The sequence below is a fragment of the Halichoerus grypus genome, chromosome 9, assembly GCF_964656455.1.
Source record: "Halichoerus grypus chromosome 9, mHalGry1.hap1.1, whole genome shotgun sequence".
In the NCBI taxonomy this organism is placed as follows: domain Eukaryota; kingdom Metazoa; phylum Chordata; class Mammalia; order Carnivora; family Phocidae; genus Halichoerus; species Halichoerus grypus.
In genome coordinates, this window is record NC_135720.1 from 117,329,954 (window position 1) to 117,353,338 (window position 23,385).

The 23,385-nt window shown below is 48.1% G+C and overlaps 1 long non-coding RNA gene and 1 pseudogene across 2 annotated transcripts in view; both read left to right on the forward strand.

Annotated features, from left to right (window-relative positions):
• Positions 1–7,797, forward strand: part of LOC144378998 (uncharacterized) — a 98,870-nt gene extending 91,073 nt beyond the window's left edge. Inside the window, exons 3-4 of one of the 2 annotated variants that reach the window (XR_013440964.1) lie at positions 4,197–4,409; positions 7,626–7,797. This is a non-coding gene — a long non-coding RNA (uncharacterized LOC144378998). Of the gene's footprint in view, positions 1–4,196; positions 4,673–7,625 lie in introns of those variants that run through there. The other variant, XR_013440963.1, reaches the window with a different exon arrangement.
• Positions 144–3,050, forward strand: LOC118551513 (gamma-soluble NSF attachment protein pseudogene; annotated as a pseudogene).
• Positions 7,798–23,385: the final 15,588 nt, after the last annotated feature.

The window sequence follows — 23,385 nt, forward strand, 5'->3', positions numbered from 1 at the left end:
GGTGCTCTCAGAGGCTGTGATGGACACAGATGTTGTGGTGGTCTCGGCAGTTATTGGGAGTGACTGAGGAGAGCACAGACTTAGCAATTGTCACAAGGGCTTTAGTGGAAACTATAGTGGCATCAGAGGCTGTGTTAGAGGTCATGGTAGGTACAGATTCTGTGGTGGAGGGCATGGTAGCCTCAGAGGCTGTGGTGATGATTGTGGTGGTCTCAGAAGCTGTGGTGGAGACCGAGATGGTCTGAGAGGTTGAGTTGCTCTGAGGCCTGTGGAGGAGTCCATTGTAGAGACATACTCTGCGGTGGCCCCTGAGGCTGTGGTTGTCTTGGTAGTGTGCCCAGAAGCTGTGATCAAGGACGTGGAGGGCTCAAAAGTTGCAGTGGGCCCAGGAGCTATAATCCTCCCTAAAGTACATTAATTTTTATTCAGGAATAATAACACTCACTTTTGTATTTCTTTTAAAGATATTTTTTTAAGTAATCTCTATGTTGAATGTGGGGCTTGAACTCACAACCCCGAGATCAAGAGTCACACACTTGGGGCGCCTGGGTGGCTCAGTTGGTTAAGCGTCTAACTTCAGCTCAGGTCATGATCCCAGGGACCTGAGATTGAACCCTGTGTGGACTCTGTGCTCAGCAAGGCGTCTGCTTCTTTCTCACCCTCTGCCCCTTCCCCTGCTCATGCCCTCTCTCTTTCTCTCTCTCATATAAATAAAGTCCTAAAAAAGAAAAGAGTTGCACACTCCACTGACTGCTGTACTGAGCAAGCCAGCCAGGCGCCCCCCACTTGTACACTTTTTTATATTTAATTAGGAGCCTTGCACATACCTGTCATTCTTGTTTCTGTTGAGTCAGCAGAACTATGGTACCCAGACTGTAGTTAACCCTGCATGTGGAAGCATGTACCTTATAGGGCGCAGCTATGGTAGTTCTCTCCTCTTACTTTTTTTTTTTTCTTTTTATGCAGATGCCATGGGCATGACTGCTGACTCAAATGTTCTGTTGAATGAATGAATCATTTGATCAATCACCTCTGTATTTTCTTCTTTCCTCAAGAATTTTACTAATCAGGGTCCTCAGTTTTTTCGTTTTTGTGGGTTTTTTTGTCCTCTATTTGCCTAGGTGAATCTTCTTATTTAACCCATGCTAAGGAGGCAACACAAATAGAAACTGCATATCATCTCTCTAACACTAAGGATTATTGGAGCTCGGATGAAGGAGAAAATGTGTTGTTTGAAAACATAGAGGTCATGTGGACAGATCTCCCCAGCAGTATTCCCTTAGCTAAGTGGAAATAAGGAGTAGGTCACACCAAAATGGGAGGGCACTTGAGCAGAGACCCTCAAGTGCAAATCCCCCCTTTACCCTTTGGGACTTGCAGCATACTGTCCCTTCCTGAAGAGAGCCCATGGGTTGTTATCATGAAATGAAGGCCAGTCAGTCTGTAAATTTTGGATGAGGCCAGAAGTTGCAGGCTCTCTGTAGGCAGTCAAGGTCAGAACTAATGTGTTAGGCAGTAAGTACAAGTTCTCTCAATAAAGAGATGCAGGGAAACGGTAGGGGAAGATCCTTGGGATGATGTCTTTCTTTCCTTTATTTAATTTTTAGTATAAAGTGCTAGAGCAATGGTAGCAGTGGGAATGGATTAGGAAGAATCTAGGAGACTGATCTAAGTTTCTCTCTGATAGGCATTCTCTGTGTCCAGTACTTCTCATTCATTCATTCAAAAATATTCCTTAAGAAGCTTCTGTAAGGCATGTGGCATTCCAGGCATGGGACATAGTGGTAAAATATAGGTATGACGCTTATATTCAAGTAAGGGAGAAAGACAATGAATAAGTAAATAGATAACATCAGAAACAAGCAAACAAACAAATCTATGAATCACTAACTAGGGCTCTTTCAGGGCCCAAAAGGAAGAGGCTCTCTTGCCCTTCACGTGAGGGACAGACTGTGGAAACGTGGCTCAAAAGAGAAATTAACATCTTATCAAAGCGGAGATACACCTGAAAACTGCTTTTTTTAATGGAAGCCAGATTATGACAGTGCCACTTCTGAATATGGAAAAACAAAGCTTCTGAGCAACAGGCATAATGTTGAAGGACATGCAGAAACTACCAACTGATGGGGGCGCCTGGGTGGCTCAGTCAGTTAAGCGTCCAACTCTTGGCTTTGGCTCAGGTCATGATCTCATGGGTCATGAGATCCAGCCCCATGTCAGGCTTCCTGCTCGGTGAGGGTCTGCTTGAAGATTCTCTCCTCTGCCCCTCCCCCCACTCATGAGAACAGCACTCCCAGCACAGCAGGCCCTGGAACTAGCTGGAAAGCTCATAGAAAATGTAGATCTGGAAAAGACTGCACAATTCTATCAACAGCCAACATGTTTGAAAATGAGGACCACTTCAACAGGCAGTTGAATGCTTAGGGAAAGCCTCTAGATTGCTGGCACAAGAATTGATCAGGCAGCACTCTATTCAGAAAAGAAAACATTTATAAGGACATTAAGATTTATTCACCTGGTTATGAGAAAACGGTTGTTCAAGTCTTAGTTCACCTATTCAGAAATGACTACATGGCTGCAGGGAAAAGTCTAGCACACCAGGGGCCCATGGAGGTTAGAGCTGTGCTGCTCTAGAACAGCTTCTGGAAGGGTATGAGCAGCAAGACCAAGCTGTAGCATCAGACATCTGCCCCTACCCACGTTTCAAGTACCTGGACAGCATGGATGCAAAACAGGGCCTGAGTGTGGTGATTCTAGGAGGGGGACTCAGGAAGAAGTCACCAGCAAAGGTTGTACAACCATGCACATGCACTTAATGCCACTGAACCGTACACTTCAAAAGGTTAAAGTGGTAAATTTTAGGTTATGCATGTTTTACCACAATAAAATTTTTGAGGAAAAAAAAGGAGGAGGAGGAAGAGGAGATCAGCAACAACACCACAGGCTGAGCCTGCTGGTGTCCCCACCACAGAGCTGATGAAGAGGAAGGTGCATATTCAGAAAACTCTGCTAATATTCTGCTTTGCAAAAAAGAAAAGGAAGAATTCTGACATGCCAGTTCATGGACTTGGAGCATGTTGAAGAACATTCCATACTTCACTGCAGCTGTGGCTGGCAATGCTAATAAAGACTGTGATTTTTAGTTGCCAATTTCCTAAATCACCAGTCTGCACCCGCTACCTGTGAAACTTTTTTTCTTTCAGTAAGAGCTTTCTTAAGACACAAGCAGGAGTTAACAGCAAATGTGCTGTCATGTCTTAATGCAGTTGATTTTAAAATTTGCAAACCAATTGCTAGATAAATTATGTTCTAAGACACTAGGGTAATAGACGTGGATAATTCTCTCTTGGGCTTGTGTAATTTGCTATTAGAGAATTTCTTTTTCATTTTATTTAATAATTGCTGCTAAAAATTAAGTTAACTGATAAGAAGATTCGAATTTTAAAAATTTGTTTTGTTTTGAAAAATTCATTCCACATGATACTGGATACATATAAATTATTAAGTCTTTTTGGAGGCAAAATTGGGACAAGAAGCTGTTTTGAGTCTTGCAATATTATTTAGCCCAATAAAAGATTCATTTAAGGTCTTTTGTTAAAAATCTATGAATAGGAATGTAATACGAATGTGATGTTTAAGTCTGTAGGTGCAAATACCAGGAGAAAAAGCTAAAAGTTGGGAGTTGCTGCCTCTGAACAGCAAGGATCAGATGTGAAAAGGAGGGGTGCATCAGAGATGAGTATTTTTTGTAATGAGCCTGTAGGACTACTGGACTTCTAAAACTATTTACATGAGTTACTCTGATAAAATCTGCAAAGGAAATATATACGCAATGAGTAGAAGATGAGAGAATGGAGATAGTGTTTATAGGGAATTATTTCAAGAAACTTGGCAATGACAGAGGGCAGAGCTGGGAAAGATACAGGCTTGTTAAGATGGATGCTGGAAGAGCAGAGCTTTTCAAAGTGTGGCCCCTGGACCACAGGTTGGGAGCTTGTTAAAATGCAGATCTCAGCCCCTACCCCTAACTTACTGACTCAGGAACCCCAAGGGACAAGGGCCCAAACCTGCATTTTAGAAATAATCTCCTATGTATGAAATGAAATATTATTCAGCCATAAAAAAGAAGGAAATCCTGCCATTTGTTTTTTGTTTTTTGTTTTTTTTTTTAAAGATTTTATTTCTTTATTTGACAGAGAGAGAGCACAAGCAGGGGGAGAGGCAGAGGCAGAGGGAGAAGCAGACTCCCCGCTGAGCAGGGAGCCCAACATGGGGCTTGATCCCAGGACCCTGGAATCATGACCCAAGCCGAAGGCAGCCGCTTAACCGACTGAGCCACCCAGGCGCCCCCGGAAATCCTGCCATTTGTGACAACGTGGATGGACCTTGAAGGCATTACACTAAGCGAAGTAAGTCAAACAGAGAAAGACAAATACTGTATGATCTCACTTATATGTGGAAGCTATAACAAAACAGCTCTAGATATAGAGAACAGATTGGTGGTTACTGGAGGCAGGGAGTGGGAGTGGGCAAAATGAGTAAAAGGGATCAGAAGGTAAAACTTCCAGTTATAAGATAAGTAAGTCCTGGGGATATAATGTACAGCATGGTGACTATAGTTAATAATACTGTGTCGTATATTTTAAAGTTGCAAAGAGTGTAGGTCTTAAAAGTTCTCAACACACACATGCAAAAATTGTAGTTATATGTGGTGATGGATGTTAACTAGACTTATTGTGATCATGTCTCAATATATACAAATATCCAATCATTTTGTTGTACACCTGAAACTAATATAATGTTGTATATCAGTTGTACCTCAATAAAAAATAAAAATTTTTAATAAATAAGTAGACAAATAGAATCTCTCCCAGGTGATTCTTGTGCACACTGTTCTAGAGCTTGTTTGGATGCTGATGAGAAGGACCCTGGAGAAGGAGAAGTAGACAGTGTGTGGGTGGCGGGGAGAAACCTACTGAAAGGCAGGAAGTGTGGGATGGGAACCAGAGCTCAGGTTAGAGTGAGACTCCTCCAATGTAAAGAGGGAGCAGGGAGGGAGAGAATGGATGGAGATGAGGGAAACTATAAAGACCTGATGGTGGGAAGATGAGGCGGTGCCTGCTAGCATTTTTGTACACTGGTTACTCTTCTGTATTTATGTGTCATTCCTTTTGTGATATCTGCCTTTCCTAGTGGACTGTGAGATCCCTAAAGGCAGGACATGTTGCTGCTTTGTTCACTGATGTATCTTCCGATCTAGCATGGAGGAAATGATCAAAAATGTTTGCTGGACAAATACATGTGTGTCATGTTCAATATGACGTGATATCCAAGTGAAGATGTTATGGGAAAAATAAGCCTGGAAATACAGGACTGGATTTCAGAGCAAAGACAGGCTAGAGATGAGTTTGGAAGTCATGTGCAGTAATAATGGTTCAAGCTGAAGGGGTTCACAGAAAGAGAGGAAGGAAGAGAATAGAATGTGTAAGACAACAGTCTCCAGGGGAGAGTCATTGGGAGGGACCAGAGGGAGGCCACAAGAAACAAATATCAAAGAAAAAAGAAAAAATACCACCCAGGCCTGTTTCTTTTTTTTTTTTTTTAATGTTAATTTTTTTTGTTTAAATTCAATTAATTAACATATAATGTATTATTAGTTTCCGAGGTAGATGTCAGTGATTCATCAGCCTTATATAATACCCAGTGCTCATTATATCACATGCCCTCTTTAATGTCCATCACCTAGTTTCAAAAGCTTGCTAGAGCCAGGGTTGTGGGAGGAGTAAGATCAGTTGGGGTAAGTTCCATGGTAGTAGGGAGCCAGGGAGTGGGACGGCTGGACTCTTGGGTTCCAACACTTGCTGCACAGTATGCCCGGCTCATTTTCCTGTCTCTGTTGGCTATTGCCGTGGGCTTTCTAGGTGCTGCTGGGCAGGGGGGTGTGGGGGAGCCACAACTTCTGGGCCCTCCCTCTCCAGGGAGAGGCATCTCTGGCACAGGGAGGGAGAGAGAGCAAGGGGATCAAACCTGTCAGAGGAAAGGAGACCCACCCTTGGGGCCAGAAGTCAGCAAAAATCTGTTTTCTCTGGGGATGTCTCATTTCTGGAGCAGAGGACTTTGTAGGAGGCAGCAGGGAGAAAATGAGGGTGACTGGGTCCCAAATCGTTGAATCTTCTTACCCTGCTGGCAGTCACTGTCCAGGAGCAGGTGCACTGGCACAGTCAGCTGGGGGGGGGGGGAGGGGGCTGCGCGCTGGTCGGGTGGGGCACTGTGACCCTGAGGCCAGAGAATGAGTCTCAGAAGGCGACAGAGGCTGTCAGGATAGAGCCCCGCCCTGTGGGGCCAGAAGAACAAAGCTCTGGGAAGTCCAAGAGGCTGGACGGGAGACCTGGACTGTGGGAGAAGGAGCTGGACGCTTTCTTGCCAAACCTCGATAACGCTCTGTGCCTTAGGTGGTCCCCGAAACGTCCCACCCATCCAATTCATGCTGCCAAGTTACACTAAGGAACGGAGTGACGTTGGAGTGGGAGAAAAATCTCTGTTCTCAGGAACTGTGTGGGTTTGAACGGGCACTTCTCTGAGTCTCAGTTTTGCTGTCTGTCAAACAAGTGTACTAAGAAAGAACCCGCAGAGTTGTCAGAGGATGGAAGTACGTGATGCGCTGAGAGCAAGCACCGCGCAGACTTTCGTTTTCTGACCGACCGTGCGATGTGCGCGAGTGGAAGGGAGCGCTGGGCACTGCACCCCGCGAGAGCCGGGGGCTGTGCCAGGCTCACAGTTTGGCTGGTGGCCGCGTGTCGTCCGCGGCGGCAGAAGGGGCGCCCCGGGGTTGGGGGGGGGAAGGGGTGCCGGCTGTGAACCACTGATCCGCTCAGTTACGGAGCGAGATCCAGGAACCTCGAGCCAAGTGGAGCCTAGAGGGAAGAAGGGAGGGCCGCATACTCAGGGACCCAGGGACACCGGAGTCCCCGCTGCCCTGGTCCCTTGTCCCTCACCCCAGATCCTGGCCGGCCCTGCCCGGGCTCACCCCTCTGCCCTCGCACCTGGCGCCCACCTCAGCTCTAGGGGTCTTGGGCACTGATCTGTCCTCGGGGTGTCCGGGTGGGGCGTGGCGTTAAGCTTGTGAGGAGGGAGCCATTCCCTCCTTACCGCTCATTATGTAATTTTCTCTAATGAGAGCCCATCCTTGGAGCTTGTCAGAGGACTTCCCCCTAGATTTCAAAGTGAGCATTAGTAGGGGAGGAGAGAAGTGGGAAAGGAGACAGTCAGCCTCTGTGCTGGGGCCCATAGTCCCTATTGCGTTTGGAGAGCCCTCTACACTCCCTGAATATACACCCTTTGACCCGCAGGGCTCCATCTGGCTGCCTTGTCAGGTTGGATGTTTGGCACTCCCCAGGGGTGGGGGTGGGGTTGGGGGGTGGGCAGATGTGCTCTTGCTTGGTTTTGTTTTGTTTTTTAAATTAGGGTCCAGGGTGGAAAAATTCAATGGTTAGAGGCTAGGGATAGGCGGTATCTTCTTTTCTTCTGAGAAAGAGTGACACTCCTGTCCTGACAGTTGCCACATGCTGAGTCGCCATGTGCCCAGATGACTAAAAACCTGGCATCCTTGTCATTTTTTTCCTCAGGCACCCCAGCCCTCTTCCAGATCCCAGGTGTCCCTCTCTGCCTCAAGGCTCTTTCCAGGGACCCAACTCTGGGGTCCCTCTGACATCTGACATGCCAACATTCTGGGATCCAAGCTACAATCCTGCCTTTAGCAGAGCAGAACTCTGGTGGGAGAGTCCGAGAGATCCTGAGGCCTGAGGGCCCACCCAGCCTAGAGTGGACCCTGGCAGATAACTCATGAGTGTCCACATTAGGACCACCATCCGTGGTAGACTTCTAGCTTCCTGCAAATGGGAATGCCAAAAGTAGCAAACAGTGACTGCTTTTTGATTCCAAATGAAGTTCAAGTTGGAAGGACTGTGACAAACTGAAGTGTCTTTTCTGCTCAAGGAAGTTGCTGATCCTCCTTTGGTAAGAGTGAGAGCCAAGGCTATGTGGATGATGGGCAGTGGTTCTGCTGGGACGGACATTTGGGCGTGGAATGGTTTTAGAGCAGGGCTAGTGTCCTAACATAAATTTGGGATGTAGTAGTTGCCCATAAATATTGGGTTTAATTCATTAGAGTCCTGTTTTATTCTGTGTAGTATTGCTTTGTGATAACTGTTATTGAATTATGTATTTAATTTTAATTTTCTTAAATTGGTGTCTCAGGTGGTAACTATGTCTTATACTTCTTATTAATTAACACATTTTCTCCTTGTTTTGTCACCATGCAAATGAGCCCAGCAGGAGCTCAGGAGTGACTCATCTTAGGAGCAATAGAAATTCAACCTCCTCTTCCATGACCCTCCAAAGAATTCCTATTCTCTAACCACTCCTGATTAAGGTCATCTGTAAGGTCACAGCCAGAGTCAGGAACACCAGCCAGGACTTCTCCCCACTGATAGTCCAGTAATTATGATGTTCTCACTTTACAAATATTTTATACTTTATTATAAAAAGACCAATAGATAGGGAGGTATCTATTTATCTGTCTACTCTTTCCCCCTCTGCCAAATCAGTAATAGGTAGAAGGGCTTTAATAAGTTGGAGAGAAAATCCAGATGAGATGCCTACAAGTTGGAAAATCAGAATCTGGGGTGAAAGTGTGAGAAGAGAGAAAATGCGGACAATCGAGAAGGTGAGTGACTCCTCCAGGAAAAAGCCCAGACTGGCTTTTGGTAGAACAGACAGGAAAATAAATGATGAGTGGGGAACACCATCAGGGAAAGCCTGATGGGGATGAATGGGTAACACTGCAGGCCGAACAAAAATCCTTCCCTGCATGCCACCCACAACCCAGCAAGCCAAACCAGCAGGATGCCTACTATAGACACTTAGAAAAATGAAAGGATTCAGAAGGATGAGGGAAGAACCATCTAGATGAGAGATATTTATGATCTTTTCTGGAATTTTCCTTTCTCCCAGGTGTAGAGACAGTGAAGGAAGTAAGTCCTCTTTTCTTCTCAGATCCTACTTTTCCATTTTAAAAAGGAGGAGGACAAGTGTCCTGGGAACTCAAAGACAAGCCTGCTTACACACAAAGTCTAAGTAATAGATAGAAATATTATAGATGGGTCCTGAAACCCAACTTACAGTCAGATCTGGGGCATTGCCTTCTAAGGCCCCCAGACTTCCCTTAGCTAGGCTGCCCTTCCCAAGACTCAGTGTCCAGTATTGGTGCCCACCCCATATGGCCGTCAAACATCTTTTCATTCTGAGACCATCATCTTCTACAGAGAACACAGGCTCATATTATTCATTCTTTCTTTTATATCTCCCAGAGTCACATCCTTCTTGCTTATCATCTCATCCTTAGATCAGTTTCAATAAGAACATAGCTGATGAAGGGTTAATGCTGTTAACTGTCAGTACTTTGCCCTTCCTGGAGTCCAGGAAATATGAATTGTGAGTAATTCCTCATCTTAGGAAGGGCATGGAAGAGCAGGGCACTTTCTAAAGGATCACCGTGGGGAAGCGATCTGGCCCATTCCAAGAGTCTGCTGCTCCATCAGGTGGACTGAGTAGGAGTTAGGACCCCCATCATCCTCTGGGTCATTGTCCTTGTTCTGGATCAGTGCATGGCGTGTTTTCATCATATAGGAGACCTGTGATTAGGAGAAAGGAGGAATGGGTTTCATCTGCTATGTCATTTGCTTTCCTCAACACCCATAATCCTTTGATTTTATTCCTCCTGACCCTAGACATTTAGCTTCCTCCTTTCCCAAGATTCCATCCAAGCCTTGATCCTTATTCCAGCCCCAGATCCAATGCACTAAGTCCCAGACTTCATCTCCAATTCCTCCCTTCCTGCTTCCTTCTCCTCTGTCCAATTTTCCCTATCCTAATTTACCCTATTCTCACATCCCAGATTCTTTCTCCAACCCCAATTTTCCCCTATTCTACACCCTTTTTTCTCAGCCAGAGACTTCTTTCCAGTGCCATTGTTCATGCCCCATGCATCATTGTCTTGCCCCATAGTTTTCACCACCATTACCCCTCTATTACCACACCCCCCGCCCACTACCATGCCTCTTTTTCTGAGCTAATTACTCCCTCTGGTTCAGATCCATAATCTCTTGTCAACTCCCTATCTCATGGGTTCGCTCCCCTGTAGCATCCCTCTCCCTTACCAAAATGATAAGGCCAAGGAACATCAGGAAGAGAATCACAGCCACCAGGACCACAATAACTATGGCCCATGCAGGGAATGAATCATTCTTTCTAATTCCTCCAGCATGAAGACCTCTCTGTGAGCCATCTTTGTTCTGATATGGATGGCTTTTGTTGCCTGGGGTCTCTGACATGGTGGAACTCAGCTCCATGTGAGATGTGGTGAGTGTAAAAGAACCAATGGCCGAGGTGGTCTTCCCCCCATGGTCCTTGGACGCTTCTGGGGCTCTGGTGGTCTTCCCATTGGCTAGGGTGGTCTTCTCCCCATGGTCCTTGGACCCTTCTCGGGCTCTGGTGGTCTTCCCATTGGCTAGGGTGGTCTTCTCCCCATGGTCCTTGGACCCTTCTCGGGCTCTGGTGGTCTTCCCATTGGCTAGGGTGGTCTTCTCCCCATGGTCCTTGGACCCTTCTGGGGCTCTGGTGGTCTTCCCATTGGCTAGGGTGGTCTTCTCCCCATGGTCCTTGGACCCTCCTGGAGTTCCTGTGGTCTTCCCCCCATGGTCCTTGGACCCTTCTAGGGCTCCTGTGGTCTTCCCCCCATGGTCCTTGGACCCTTCTGGGGCTCTGGTGGTCTTCTCATTGGCTAGGGTGGTCTTCTCCCCATGGTCCTTGGACCCTTCTCGGGCTCTGGTGGTCTTCCCATTGGCTAGGGTGGTCTTCTCCCCATGGTCCTTGGACCCTTCTCGGGCTCCTGTGGTCTTCCTCCCATGGTCCTTGGACCCTTCTGGGGCTCTGGTGGTCTTCCCATTGGCTAGGGTGGTCTTCTCCCCATGGTCCTTGGATGCTTCTGGGGCTCCTGTGGTCTTCCCCCCATGGTCCTTGGACCCTTCTGGGGCTCTGGTGGTCTTCCCATTGGCTAGGGTGGTCTTCTCCCCATGGTCCTTGGACCCTTCTGGAGCTCTGGTGGTCTTCCCATTGGCTAGGGTGGTCTTCTCCCCATGGTCCTTGGACCCTTCTGGGGCTCTGGTGGTCTTCCCATTGGCTAGGGTGGTCTTCTCCCCATGGTCCTTGGACCCTTCTGGGGCTCTGGTGGTCTTCCCATTGGCTAGGGTGGTCTTCTCCCCATGGTCCTTGGACCCTTCTGGGGCTCCTGTGGTCTTCCCATTGGCTAGGGTGGTCTTCTCCCCATGGTCCTTGGACCCTCCTGGAGTTCCTGTGGTCTTCCCCCCATGGTCCTTGGACCCTTCTAGGGCTCCTGTGGTCTTCTCCCCATGGTCCTTGGACCCTTCTGGGGCTCTGGTGGTCTTCTCATTGGCTAGGGTGGTCTTCTCCCCATGGTCCTTGGACCCTTCTCGGGCTCTGGTGGTCTTCCCATTGGCTAGGGTAGTCTTCTCCCCATGGTCCTTGGACCCTTCTCGGGCTCCTGTGGTCTTCCTCCCATGGTCCTTGGACCCTTCTGGGGCTCTGGTGGTCTTCCCATTGGCTAGGGTGGTCTTCTCCCCATGGTCCTTGGACGCTTCTGGGGCTCCTGTGGTCTTCCCCCCATGGTCCTTGGACCCTTCTGGGGCTCTGGTGGTCTTCCCATTGGCTAGGGTGGTCTTCTCCCCATGGTCCTTGGACCCTTCTGGGGCTCTGGTGGTCTTCCCATTGGCTAGGGTGGTCTTCTCCCCATGGTCCTTGGACCCTTCTGGGGCTCTGGTGGTCTTCCCATTGGCTAGGGTGGTCTTCTCCCCATGGTCCTTGGACCCTTCTCGGGCTCCTGTGGTCTTCCCATTGGCTAGGGTGGTCTTCTCCCCATGGTCCTTGGATGCTTCTGGGGCTCTGGTGGTCTTCCCATTGGCTAGGGTGGTCTTCTCCCCATGGTCCTTGGACCCTTCTCGGGCTCTGGTGGTCTTCCCATTGGCTAGGGTGGTCTTCTCCCCATGGTCCTTGGACCCTTCTCGGGCTCCTGTGGTCTTCCCCCCATGGTCCTTGGACCCTTCTGGGGCTCTGGTGGTCTTCCCATTGGCTAGGGTGGTCTTCTCCCCATGGTCCTTGGACGCTTCTGGGGCTCTGGTGGTCTTCACATTGGCTAGGGTGGTCTTCTCCCCATGGTCCTTGGACCCTTCTGGGGCTCCTGTGGTCTTCCCATTGGCTAGGGTGGTCTTCTCCCCATGGTCCTTGGACCCTTCTGGAGTTCCTGTGGTCTTCCCCCCATGGTCCTTGGACCCTTCTGGGGCTCTGGTGGTCTTCCCATTGGCTAGGGTGGTCTTCTCCCCATGGTCCTTGGACCCTTCTGGGGCTCCTGTGGTCTTCCCCCCATGGTCCTTGGACCCTTCTGGGGCTCTGGTGGTCTTCCCATTGGCTAGGGTGGTCTTCTCCCCATGGTCCTTGGACCCTTCTGGGGCTCTGGTGGTCTTCCCCCCATGGTCCTTGGACCCTTCTAGGGCTCCTGTGGTCTTCTCCCCATGGTCCTTGGACCCTTCTGGGGCTCTGGTGGTCTTCCCATTGGCTAGGGTGGTCTTCTCCCCATGGTCCTTGGACCCTTCTGGGGCTCTGGTGGTCTTCCCCCCATGGTCCTTGGACTCTTCTGAGGCTCTCGTGGTCTTCCTGCTGGAGGGAGTGCTGTTCTGTCCATGTTTCTTGGACTTTTCTTTGGTTGTTGTGGTCTTCTCATCGGTTGATTTAGTCTCTTCTCCATGTTTTGTAGGCTCTGCTGGAACTCCTGGGTTCTTCTTATAAGGCAATGTGGCCACTTTTCCATTTTCCACTGGGTTTCCTAGTGATCTTGTGATATTTATATGAGCTGATGTGGTCTTATGTCTGTTTATTGTAAGTGTGGCTGGCATTTGTGTGGTCTTTTCAATGGCTGATGTGGTCCTGTTTATGTGTTCTGTAGTCTTCATCACAGTCTTGCCTGAGGCAACTGTATTTCTGGAACTAGCAACTGTTTTATGATCTTCAGCTCTTTTTGACATTTCTGGGGTTCTTGTAGCCTCATATGATACATCTGTGGCTGTTATGCTTTTGCCTGAGGAGGGTGTAAGTATTTTATTGCTCTCTAGACTGACCGCATTGTGGACAGGACTTATGGTCTTGTGTGAAGTAATGCTTTTACTGTCTAAAGTAGTGTTGATGTTTCCTATTTTAGTATATGTGCTGCCGAAGTGAGCACGTGTGTTGATGTTTCCTGAAGGTGTTACAGTTTTATGTTGGTTTCCTGGACCTGTTTTGTTTTTGTTGGTCTTAGTGCAAGCTGTTTTGGTCTTGGGTGCTGTGATTGAATGTTTTGTACCAGACCATCCTTTATGTGTGTTAGTAGAGTCAGTAGGATCAACAGAGTGTTCATTCTGGACATTTGGGTCTTTTCCTTGATTGCTGGGGTTTTTCTCAGAAGTAGGAGGAACTTCCTGATGACTTGTAGAGTTTTGGGAATTATCTATAGGATTGTAAGTTGGCTTGAAACGGTGTGTAGTATTGCAATGGTGTTTTAGCTTATGGGTTTCTGTAGATTTACTGAGGTCTAGAGGGCTGTGGCCTGAATGGAGAGCAATATGATCAGAGGGTGTACTATAAACAAGGCCTGAAGTAGGTGGGAACAAATGATCAGATGCTGGGGAATCACCAGTTTTCTGAAGTACTTGAAATGTGATAGCACCTGTGAAGGAAGAAAAGCAAATAAAAATTTCCATTATGTTCTTCCTTGCTTCTCTGTCCACTTCTGTTTCTAGGGATCCCTTTATTACCCTAGATATATCTCCCCAGCCAGTATCCTCAGAATACTATGATATATAATCCCCACTTTCTCCTCTAGTCTCTGGACCTTTCTTCAGGCTGTGCCTTCAGCAAGTAGCCACCTCACCTCTTTTCCACCTCTACTCTTCAGTTCTCAGTTTCAGACCTTTCTGGATTTATGGCATCTTTCCAGATCCTTCCAAGCAGATAAGATCTAGCTTCATCTCAGTGCTCAAAAAATTATTTGTTAATACCCTTCAACTTGACATTACAGTTATTTGTGTGCCTGTCAACCTCTACCTCCTGCCATGCCTATCAAATCATAAGATTTTGAGATCAGATATTGACTGGCATTTTGCCCCACAAATGCTCCTTTAGAGTTTGTATACTTATGGGATGAAGTTCCCTTCCCATGACAGAGCTGAGAGGAAAGGGAACAAATATCAGAATCTCCATCTTCCCATAACATTCCAGCTCCATCCCAAATGTAACTGTGTGAGAGACTGAGGTAAGATTTCTGGCAGAACTTCCCATAGGGATTAATAAGTAGACATAGATGATGAATGAGAGAAAGGTAAGAAGAGGAAAGGAGGGTGGATAGAAAAGGGAGATGGGAAACTTCCATTTTGGTGTTAAAGTTTGGTCTGGATGCAGAGAAATAGATGAGATGACTCAATCCTTATGGTTCCCCAATGACTCCCCCACCCCTTCACACACCTAAAGCCATCTGGGATAGATGAAGGTCACCCTCCTGAAAGAAAAAGATATCTGGTTGGGGGTCCTGAAAGGAGTGAACGAGGCAGCTGAATTCTGGAAGGGACTGACCATGTTTAAGAACAGGGTGTGAGAGAAAAAAACCTCTATCAGTGAACAGATATGGACCTTAATTACATGGAAAAACAACCAATGGGGACAGAGGAGATGTCTCTGATACCTAGCCAGGAGATCGCCAAAGAGTGAGAGAGATAGCGTTGTTACATAACTGAGATTTCCAGTCTGTTAGCTCAAGGCGGCAACCAGAACCTGGACCCATTCCCAATCATAGAAAACCACAATCCACCCACCTCCCTGCTGCCAACGAGAGTAAGGGGCTGGGGAACTCCTTGAAAGAAATATGGGTGGGAAAAGAAGAGGGTGAGGGTACTAGAGAAGCCCAAGTCTCTGAAGGGATTCGAGATTAGGGAGAGAAAGGAGGGCTGAATTTTCAGGCCCTCACTCCACTATGTTAGTTCCATTCTTTGATTCCCTCAGCAGCATTCCCAATGATAGCCGCTGTTCACTGGCCACATTCTCTGGGCCAAGAGCTCAGGTGGTTGCCTCATAGACATTCTCTTCCTGGATTTTCTTCTAGGGTGACTGATCTCACAGCTCCCCCAAAAGGTGCCTTAGAAGCTGTCAGCCTCCCTATCTTACAGCCAAGAAACTTGAGTTTCAAGTTTCACCCTGGAGGAATGGTGACTTGCACACAATCCCACAGCAATAGCCGTGGCCAAGCTTTCTTGCACACTTACTGTGAGACAGGCAGGTCTTATGAATGAGGACATGTATTAACTCATTTACTTCTCACAACAGCCCTTTGAAGTTGAGAACTATTCACTATTCTCCCCTTTTTATAGATGAGCAAACAAGGTTCAGAGAGGTTAAGTAACCTCCCCAAGGACACTCCCCAAGTAAGAAGTTGAGCCAGAGTTTGAACACACATTCTGGGTTCCCAGGCCCAGGCTCCTACTGGTTAAGACTACATTACACAAACTATAGGTCAGCCCAGCTGTTGGGAAAGGAAGAATACTGGCATTTGTGGAACCCCTAAAGAATGCTGTCTCTACATTTGTTTATTTAATCTTCACCACAAACCTGTGAGACAAATATATGATCTTACTATTTTATAGGTAAGGAAAGGAAGTTCAAAGAGATTAAATAATTGGCAAAGTCAGGCTTCTCACTACACCCCAGATGCTTTTACTTTTTTTACTTTTTAATTTTTTTTAGAGAGAGAGTTGGGAGGGCAGAGGGAGAGAGAGAATCTGAAGCAGGCTTCACACTCAGCACGGAGCCTGACACAGGGCTCAATCTCACGACCCTGCGATCATGACCTGAGCTGAAATCAAGAGTCGGACGCTTAACTGACTGAGCCACCCAGGAAATCCCTATCCCAGATGCTTTAAAATGTGATAAGGGATGAATAAATACACATAGAGTAAATAAATGAGCAGCAGCGGTACAGTGGCAAATTCCACTGGCCTTAAAGAATCAGAGGACAGGATTAGGGTTCAGACTTTGTCCCTCACTAGCTTTGCATCCTTGCTTAGGTCACTTAAATGTTCAAAAGCTCCACATCCTCGACTGTAAATAACAATGATGTCGACGGCACCAGCTTGAGCATAGAAGATTCTTTAAAGAGTTTATTAAATCCACATTGTAGTCTTTGAAAGAGTCTCATACTTTGCCCTGTTCTCCTGGTAGTAAGCGGAGCCTGAGCCCATGGCCTTCTGCAGCCCCTGCTATCTCTCCTGACCCACCTACTCCATATACCTCTGAGGCCTTGACCACCTCTTCCAAAGGGCAGCCTGCATTCCTGGGCCACTTCCCCTGCTGTGTTTTATCAATATGACACTCATCATTCTCTAGTATATAATGAATATTTCCCACAATGGCAGGGATTTTTATTTGTTTTATTCATTGCTAGGTCCCCAGCCTAGAGGAAGCACTTTATACATATTTGTTGAATGGGTGATTGAGAGAATATTTTAAGACTGATGAAAACTCTTCAGAAACAGGACCAACAACCTTTCCTTACGCACATTAAGTAAAAAAGCAAACATAACTGTGACCTCCAAAGGTTGGAAAACCAAAGGGTAATTTCTGCCCTGTGAAATAATTGAGCCCCTGAGATGTTCTTTTTTTATTTTTTTAATTTGTTTTATTTTATTAAGTTTAAATTTTATTAATTTATTTAAGAGATTGAGAGAGAGTGAGAGAGAGCACAAACAGAGGGAGCAGCAGAGGGAGAGGGAGAAGCAGGCTCCCCACTGAGCAGGGAGCCCGACGTGGGGCTCAATCCCAGGACCCTGAGATCATGACCGAAGCCAAAGGCAGATGCTTAACCAACTGAGCCACCCAGGTGCCCCAAGCCCCTGAGATGTTAAAAGAAGTCCTGCAGCACACCAGTTCTGGGATACTGGCTGTCATTTAACCCCAGGGGCCACATAATTAATAACTAGGCTCAGATAACTAGATCTTAGAATTCCAGATCTACATCACATAATTGTGGAACCATCGATTATAAAATCTGGAGTCAAACTCAAAGAATTCCTTGGTTCTGAGTTCAGCCATGAAGCAAATCAATGCCTAACACCGTCCCCCCCCCCCACCTGCTATGAGATGACCATCTCTTCTCCCCAGTAAATCTACCATTGATAGCAGTTTTAGTTCCCTAGGAAGTTTTCACCATGAGATATTCATTTCACTGACTATAATAATGGCCTGAAAGTAACTTTTTTGGTCACTGATAGGCAGAGAGGAAAATCTGGATTTAGCACAAGACACTGGAGGTGGATGCTCAGCCTGGATTAAAGAATGAAAACAAATCCACAACATCAAAACTATGTGCAGTTCCAAAGGTCTGTTCAATCTGTTTCATTCTCTTATTTGAAAAGAAGGTGGGCATCCTGCTAGGTGACTCATGATGTAGGGTCTCTGTCAGGGCAGCCTCACCCAAAGGAGCGTATCTGGTGTTTCTTGGTGTCCTGCCCCTAGAAAATGGCTTACTCCATTTGTAATAATATGGGTAAATGCTTGAAATGTCTATAGAACATAAGCTCAATATGTGACCTAAAACTCAGAATAAAAAGACTAAAGAGAAATATACTCAAATGGTTGCCTCGGTGGGTAACTGGGGAGTATTAGGAGATATTTTATTTTTCTGTCTCATTTTTTCAATTTTCCAGTTTCTATAATGAGCATATATTATTTCTGTCATATAAATTAAATAACATTTATTATAGGAAAACATCCTTTTTAGATTCTCTCCAGGACCTCAGCCCCACTTGTGCTCCCCTCATAGATGATTTAATCTAGTTTCTGCACCTCTGATTCTGTGGCTGCATGACACAGACTCTGGGTTTCTAAGATCCAGTTATCTGAGTCTGGGTATTGACTAGTCCTGTGGATAAATGATGGGGGAGAAGGGCCGGAACTGTGGGCTAAGGTCTTCATCCATCCCAGTCATCACTCTTCCCTCTCTACCCTGGCCTCACTCCCTGCTGGACATAGTCATGTGCCCAGCCGGCCCCACAGTCCAGCTCCAACCTGACCCCATCCCAACCTTATCCCAGTCTCAAGCCCTCCCCACCTATCATCCACTTGCTCTTCTCTACAGGATCTGAGTGTCCACTGCCCTGGCCCTTCCCTCAGCCCTCCCCTCCATCCCACCCAGGCAAGTTCTAGTGGCCGTCTCCCCAGACAATACACACAGAGCCCAGAGTGTCCTGTTCTAGAATTTGGATCTCAAGTCTGCCCTGCACCTGTCTGTGTCCTAGAGCAAATCTCCCTCAAAAGTGAATGTGCATGTTGATTGCTGACTCATGCCCTTCTGCTCTGTACCTACAGATCCCTCTTCCTGGGCAACAGCACAACAGAAGGCGGTGGAGAGCAGCAGGTGGGGTAGCGGCCTGACAGGAAGGCGGAGAGAAGTGACTGGAGGTCGGGAGGCTGAGGATGGCTCTGGTACCTCTGTCCCCAGACCCTCGAGGTAGGTGGAAGGACATCAAGTCAGGGCACAAACAGAATGCACTGCTGAGACCTAGCAGAGGCAGCTTGAAGATTCCTCAGCCCCTGCCCCTACCATCCACCATACACTTGGTCCCCTTGCCCCCATCCCTTCTGGCCCCAACATGACCTGAGCTCAGGGAAGGAGAAACTTCCTCCAATATCACCCTCAGTCAAGCACTATTAGAGGGAGAAGCTTCTACCCTCCCTGCCCCAAATACTGTCTGGAGCATCCAGACTCACAACTTTCTGGGCCCTGGTTTGCAATCATCAACATCGTTGCCATGAATAACCCTATTCAGTACCTAGAGAGTCTTTCTGAATCTATTTGTGTATGTCTGCCTTATGAAGACCCTCCTTCAAATCACCCAGGTCCCCTCCCAGCTGCCCCTGTGTTTGGCCTCTACTCCCTGGGGTCAGTCACAGAACTCTTTCTTAACTAAGTGAACTAATTTGGTGATTTCACTTCAACTTGTAGGTTCTGTTTTGCTCATTAAACTTTTCCATATATATTTTCTCACCGAAGCCCTGGCATGTTTCCCAACCGTAACATAGGGGGACAAAACCACACATACCTTATCGAGTTGCTCTAAGGGTTAAATAAGTAAACGTGGATGAAGTGCCTAGAACAATGCCTAGCACACAGCAAGTGCTCAGTAAGCATCATCTGCTGGTATTGGCCAGGTGTGGGGAAGTCCAGACTAATTAAATGGGCCACACTCCAGAGTAGAACCAAGATCTACTAGAACAGGGTTTTTGGGAGAGAAATGCACCCCACGCCTCTGGAGGGAAGCAGGCAATGTGGAGTGTCAGAATCCCTGTTTGCTACGCTCTAGCTGCACGAGGAGAGTAGGCCAAGTCCCTTTACCTCTCTGGGTCACACTCTCCTAACTATGAAGTGGGATATTGTTAACCACCTTAGGGGATTTGAGGAGCTAAAATGAGACGAAGTACTGTGAGCCCCTGTGAGCTCCTTGCACACAGCAGACTTAGCGAACGTCAGGCCCCTGCTCTAGCAGCCTGTACGGTGTCTCTCTGAAAACCGGAGGGAGCCCCGCTCCGGGCGGGCGCAGCCTTGCCGGCCATGTCTTGAGAAGCAAAGCACAGGCCGGATTTCATCTCCTACCTGCCCGTTAGCCAGCAAACGAGCAGTGACTAGCCTAGGCAATTTACCCACACCCCTTCCCACTGCACGGTCACCTGCTGTTCATTTCTTTCATTGGTCATTCAACCCCATAAGTGCTAAGAAACAACCCCTCTCAGCCTTCTGTCTCCCTGTGCTATGGTGACCCCTTTGCCTCTGAGGGCATCTTACCTGCCTCCCAAGAAGCTCGAAGGATGAGGAGGCAGCACTGGAGGCCAAAGGTGGAGCGAACGCAGTGGGCTGGCTGGGCCATGTCGGGGTTGGACAGCTGCTTGGGGCCATGGGCTGTGGTCCCCTCAGCTTAAATGGGTCCATATTTGACGTCATGGGGGCTGGGGCCCCTCAGGCCTAAACCTTAAGCAAATGGAACCGCCCCACCCCACAGCGGTGCCCTGATAACGGGAGACCACAGCTGCTGCGTCATGGAGCCAGGCCCCTGGGTGTCTGCCGAATGGGTGGGATCTGAGAAAAGGAACATAGAGGGGGCAGACTCCTGACCCAGCCCCAGCAGAGGGAGTGGGGGCTGGGTGGGGGTGGCCTCCAGGGCTCTGGGGGGGTAGGGAGCAAATGGCTGGACTCTAGAAGGACTGAGCTCTGATGGGTGGAGCGGAGAGGGGGATGATTGGGTGCTCAGATTATGGGAAGAGATTCAAATTCTGGTTCTTCTCCAGCTTCACATTTGCCTTCCTGCCTCTCTCACGTCAGCCCTGCTTTCCACACCCCTTACTCACACATGGTCAGTCTTTCTGTCCTGGGTGGAGTCATCCATGAGTATCAGGTGAAAGAGCAAAGAAGAGGAAAGCCCTCACATGGCTCACTACTGCAGAGACAGGTGCTTCCAGATGTTCAGAGATGACACAAGAAGACGTGGAGACAGTGAGGGCAGTGACAGGGACAAGCAACAAGACAGATACAGAAGCCCGGGACCTGACAGCGCACACCTCACCAGGGATTCAGACGGGACACAGAGGCTGAGATTTATCTTTGGTGGAGGTGCCCGGTATACAAGGGCTCGGCCTTCAGCCCACCCTCCCCTCCTCTCCCCTATCAGCCCAGTGGCCATCTCTTTGCCTCAAGTCCCCATCCACCCCTATACAGAAATGCAGACACCTCATTTCTAGGATCTCCTGGAGTCTCCATCTTTCCTTTCTCCTGATTCCTTGTCTAGAGCAAGCATTAGTTCAGAAGACTGTCAAAATTAATTCCCTGGACTCCCAAAATGACAGTGTCTGGGGCTGGAGTTGCAGTGGGGGACAAACTACCGAGGTCAAGGAGAGAGAAAGTCATGAGTCCAGGTGTCCGAGTCACCACTCCGCTATGACAGTTGATCTGCTCACGATGGGCCTCCTCTCATGGAAAGTAAGCACCCTGCAGGTGAGGTCTTTGCCTTGACCTCTGCTGCTTCCCCATCACCTGAGGCAGCGCCTGGGACACAGTAGACAGTCAGTAAGCACTTACTGTTCGGCTGTCTGGAGGGGGTACCTGGGCCACCAAATGCCTTTCTGCAGGCAGCAGAGTAGGCAGAGGCAGAGGAGAAGGTCAAGATCTAAAGGGCAAGAAGCCAGGGCCTCAGGGCAGTGGGGCTCATGGGAGGACCAGCAGACTGGACATGTGAATTTCTCTCATCACTTGGTGTGACTTGTCCCTAAGCCCGAGGCAGGGCTGGAATGAGTGAGAAGAGGAGAATAGGCCAACTGCTCATTAATGTGACTAATGGGAGGTTGATGAGGCTGCATGGAGTCAGGCCAAAGGCTGACGTCAGAACTAGGCGGCCTGCCTCCCAAGCAATGCACCCTGCAAGACGGGGCACCTAAAGCCGCAACACGTCATCCGCTGCAACTCCATCTGGAATCAGAGTGACTGACAACCCTTTTTCCGGTAGTCCCCAGCCTCACCCAGGCTTCTAGGAAAGTGCTTCTCAACAGAGAAGGACAGATTTACTCCCCCAACGAACATCTGGCTAAGTCTGGAGATATTCTTGTCACAACTTGTCACAACTCGGAGGATGCTACTAGCATCTAGTGGCTAGAGGCCAGAGATGCTGCTCAACATAATACATAATGCACAGGACGGTCCCCCCAACAAGGAACCCTCCAGCCCAATATGTCAGCAGTGCTGAGATTGGCAGTCTCTGTTCGGGTTGGGTAAATAAACATCCTCCCTTCTCTTTTAGCCACAACTTGCCCCAGAGCACCCACACGTCTGAGTTAGAGGAGTTGGGGGGTCAGTAGAGGCTCAAGCTGATTTCTTAGTACAGTGTGTTGTGTCCGAGCCAGAGGCTGAGGGGCCGGTCACAAAACAACCCTACTGGCTTCTAGTGTTTGAGCATTTCTTGTGTACCAAAGAATGCGCTAAGCACCTTACCTTGTTACGACCTATGAGGTTAGCAATGTCAGCCTCATTTTTACTGATGAGAATAAACAACCTCAGGTCAGGAAAGTGACTTGCTCAAGGTCACACACCTGGTAAACAGGAGACCAGACTCAGCCAGTGCCTGCCCAATGGCAAAGCCCACGTGCTTTGACAAATACACAGTGGCTAGGAGATGAGTGGAGGGGCTAGTGTTTTATTTAGCAAGAATTGTGTCCTTCATCCACTCAGAGTGGTCTAAGGGGGCATCACAGAACCGCCTGAGGGAGGCTGTGAGGAGAAATTGGTGAGAAAGTGAGAGAATTGGGGGTCTTGGGAGGGCGAGGAGCCAGCCCAAAGGGGCTCCATATGAAAGGAGCTGTGAAGGGAGAATTGCCCATCCTGAACATGGGAGGCCCAAAGCTAATGAGCTTCTCTGAGGAAGAGGGTGGGATGGGAAGAAAGGGTGAGGGGCAAAGGTTCCAGCCATCCAGACCTAGATTCCATGAAGGCTGGAAGACCCCTGGAGACAATGTAGCTCCGGTCCTTCCTTCTGCAGATGAGAAAACTGCATCAGAGAAGTTAGGTGCCAGATGGCAGGCTGGTGGCACGACTGGGACTGGAATCTCAGCCTCCTACTTGGTGACTGACCATGGACTTCCCCTTACAATGTTGGTGGAGGAGACCTGGCTGGGCCAGTAGCCCCAGGAATCTACTGTAGGGAATGGCCCCAGCTAGCTGAATGGGAAGCTGAGACTGGGGATGAGTCTATTTTAGAGAGAAAGGGGGAAGGATACTCAACCATCCTGGTCCTGCCCTTTCATCTGACAGGGTAGCTCTGGCTGGTGTCCTCTTGGGGGCAGCTCTAAGAGCTCACAGAGCCACAGCCACACTCCACACTCATTTCCTTCTGGAACCGACAGGCCTGGGAGACGAGGGATGGATAGGTTGGGTTAACTGAGGGCCCCAGGAGCCTGCTGTCTAGCCCTCTGCTCTCCCCAGGCACTGTTGCCTCTTTTTGACAACTCAGGTTCTCAGCATTCCTTTCCAAGCAAACCAATAATAATGATCAATAAGACTAATTTACTGAGCACTTACTAATGCCAAGCACCTAAGGGCTTTACATGTATAGCTCATTTCATTCTCCAACAGCCCTTGGAAATGGATGCTATCATTCTCATTTTATCCAGCATTCATTTATGAAATGAGGTGTA